This window comes from Salvia splendens, chromosome 17 (assembly GCF_004379255.2).
Source record: "Salvia splendens isolate huo1 chromosome 17, SspV2, whole genome shotgun sequence".
Classification (NCBI taxonomy): Eukaryota; Viridiplantae; Streptophyta; class Magnoliopsida; order Lamiales; family Lamiaceae; genus Salvia; species Salvia splendens.
The window spans coordinates 15330341-15334045 of NC_056048.1; the positions used below are offsets into that span (position 1 = coordinate 15330341).

Here is a 3705-nt window from a genome sequence, read left to right on the forward strand (position 1 = left end):
ACTTTATATTGGTTGACATTTTATTTGTCAGAAAACCAAGGTCTTTATCAATACTAACATTATTTTTCATACATTACTTTGCAAGTGCTAGCAAATGAGGATATACAAAAAAAAAACAAATGACAAAGGCTTGAGCAATTACTGACATGAACTTGAAGGTCTAGACAAAGAGTTGTGATATGAATAGCTCTTCAAAATTGGTTGCTTCTTTTACTTTTTCACTGTTAAAGAATAAAATATGTAAAATTTTAACTGGAGAGGCCATTTTCTGTGTAATATTATTAGGGAATGTTTTTTGGATTCTTGTCCCCTGTAAAACAAAATACAGTAATAATTTATTCAACTTAGTTTAAAATAAAAGCACAATTGTTTGGTAGAATAAAGAACATACTACCTTAATATCATGCAAAACACACTCTCAGGGGTATTATTTTTATCTTTATATTTCTAAATAAAAGGAAATAATCTTAAAACTTTTTGCATATGATGATGTACATGGATTGTAAAAAGAAGTGGCAGGAAAAGAACCAAGAATGCATATAAACTGTAAAATAAGGTAAATGACATTAAACAGTAGCTAATGCTACTAATTTAAAATAATCAGAAACATAGTAAATTTAGAAACCATAAAAAATAATATAACAACAAACTGATTGCAGGGACTGATCTACAAAAATATCAATCAAAGGAAGCATGACTTGAAAAAAGATGACATGAGCATGGAGGCAATGGCAGATTCAAGGTAAGAAAATTCATTGTAAAATGAGTTTTTACATATGCAAAATATTTAGCACTATTAGTAACATTGTGAAATTAGGATAACATAAACATGGACTTAATGACAAATTCAACTTAGATAACTGCATAATCATGTAGCTGAGAATTTACAGGAGATAACATAAACATGGACTGAATGATGCTTGGATTCTTGTCCCCTGTAACACAAAAGACATTAATAATTAGTTCCATTTAGTTTACAATAAAAGTATAGTTGTTTTGTAGAAAAAAGATCATACCACATTATCATGCAAAACACACTCTAGGCTGTTATCATTTTTATCCTCTGGAACCCCTTCATACCTACAGACATCTTACTTTAATGGTGGAGGTAGTGATTGCCTTGGAAAGATTGTTTAAGCAGGTTACAAAAGCAGACATTACTTCACAATCTATTCAATTAGATGGAAATCATATAATGTCAGAAGATGAATTGTAACAGTAAATAAAGTCCATTTTTGTGCAGGAATTATGCTACTGAGATGGACATAAAAAAGGAAGAAAAGGAAAGTCAAGAAGATGTGGTAACAATAGGAAAACAGCCAATATTACAGAAATGACAAAATTGTAAGAAAAACACAATCTATCATTCTTCCTAGCTGAGTATTTACAGGAGCTATATATCATAAACTAACTTCTATACAGATAAGTGCATTTCAGAAATAGGAAGAAATATATAAAGAAGATTCAATCAAGGGGAATGCATATAAGAACTTGAAAAGAAACTCCACCAAGTTTGTGTGCTGATTCGGTTAAGTGTTTTCAGTTGTGAGGGGTTGGTGAGTGATTGTAGAAGCAATTAGGAAAGGGTATTTATAGGGTAAAAAATGGCCAGCATGCTCTTAAAAAAGTCATTTAGGTTCCCAAAGAAACATAATAATTAGAAAGGCCTTCCAAATAACAAAATTAATATAGTCTGACATAAAAATCTATTAATAAATAAGTCTTTTCATTATACTTCTTTTAACTACATATACTTAAATATTAATCACACAATACTAATCTGTCATTCAAAGAGAATCAGTGGCAAGTCACTAATTCAATTTCACTTACCTGAGCATAAAGTAGATTAGGTGTTTCAATGCTATTATTAAATCAGATTCAATTTATAATCAATAGTATTAGATTTGATTGTGAAGCAAAATACCCTCAGAAAATAACATTAAGACATAGAAAAGATTGAGAGGTTGTATTTTTTTAAACGGCTAGAAATCTACTATGTTCGAAATAAATTTCATGTATACATTAATATTCACTGATTGGGCCTTCTGTATACATTAAAATATCTCATTTATTGTAGTCTGTAGTATTTAAAAGACACTCTTTGATAGGAATATCAAAAGGAATAAATGAAACCCTAGAGAGACCACCATGCACTGCACACATGTACACCAATCCATATTCCAAAAAACAGAATGATTAGGAGAACCATTCACATATCTCATTAAAAATATATACCATATAATATTTTAGTATGTATTAAATAGGTATAAAAACTATAAAACAGTGTTATAAATGAATTAGCAATATTAGGTAATGCATTACCCGATTTAATTATAAGAAACATAAATGAGTGGCAGTTGTGTCTTGGAAAACGAATTACACAGTAAAAGAAATTAATTGAATGGTCCATTTGCCTTGCCCAATAAATGATTGTGTTGATTGGTATTTCCACTATTTAAACTAATCCAATTTTGCAGGAGTTCAAAACCTTTTGATTAGAACCCTAAAAAGCAGCCACCAACCACTCTCTCCAAAAGAAAAAGATAGAGACAAAGCCATTCAAACAGACAGCTACCTACACAGAGGCTGCTAAAGTTCTGAAAATAGATCCTTCCATAAGAACCTCTTCAAGTCTACAAAGGTTAGGAGAAGGCCAAACAATGCATATCAAAAGGTAACACATTACATTAATAATATTAGTTGTAGATCAATTCGAATAAGTATCATAATACCTTTTCAATACCTTTTCTGTAACAAATTACCAATCATAAGTACACTTCTAACATCACTACAATACAACTAACTATCTCCCTATGAGTATAAAGTATGCACTATACAATTGTAGAAATTCAAATACAGTTAATTCCAAAACTAATATCTCCATTTTATGCACAGGTTATGAATTCTCATAAGGAAGAGAAGCAATTCATACCATAGATTAAGGTAATTACATTACTTTCCAAAATACTTATACTACTTATCAGGTAATTACATTACTTTCCAGAATATATTGCAAGATAATTACATTACTTTCCAGAATACTTATCCTACTGCTTTCAAACCATAAATTAAGGAACCTTCTTCAATTGTGTTATTTGCGGATAGAATATATTGCAATATTACTATGTAATTTCAAATATTTATTGAATGTTTCTCCTATATTTACGGACACCAATATTTACATCCCAAATTCTACAAATTACATATACATAGATACTGACCTATTCTTTAACTTTTTCAGGGAAAAATTGCATTGTGAACAGGTTTAATACTCTAAAAAATTGCTTAGCAAGAAAGATATATTTAGAGATTAAGATGTCTCCTCTCTCTCTGTCTCTCTTGTATTCTCTCTCTCGTCTCTCCATCTCTCCTGTCTTATATTTCATATTCTAATTTGTGAGTTGATGCTCTTCCCTATATTGTTAAATAATACTAAATATCAGATTTTATAATTACAAATACCGACTTGGTGAACTGTTTTGGTGTACAATAACACACTACATAAATGAATTTATGTGTGTTTAATAATTATAGATGTATTCTTAATTTGTCACATAACACATTTGGAATTTTATTAGATATTTACAAAATGATACTCCTAAAAAGAATTTACAGCTTTGGAAACATTGCATATTTCTTGGGTGCAGTGTATAATGGCCAATCAGCCTTCCATTTACAGGCTGTTGTAAACAACCTAGATAGCTT

General features: G+C 29.8%; 1 long non-coding RNA gene across 2 annotated transcripts; it reads left to right on the forward strand.

The window, feature by feature from the left end:
- The first annotated feature begins 216 nt into the window (after positions 1 to 216).
- LOC121774769 lies at positions 217 to 3474 on the forward strand. 2 transcript variants are annotated; one of them, XR_006044996.1, is made up of 6 exons: positions 217 to 556; positions 660 to 742; positions 1244 to 1344; positions 2478 to 2674; positions 2896 to 2943; positions 3242 to 3474. It is a non-coding gene; the product is annotated as an uncharacterized LOC121774769 (long non-coding RNA). The 2 variants fall into 2 exon arrangements; XR_006044995.1 differs by having other exon boundaries at positions 451 to 556; positions 2896 to 3474.
- The last annotated feature ends 231 nt before the right edge of the window (positions 3475 to 3705 follow it).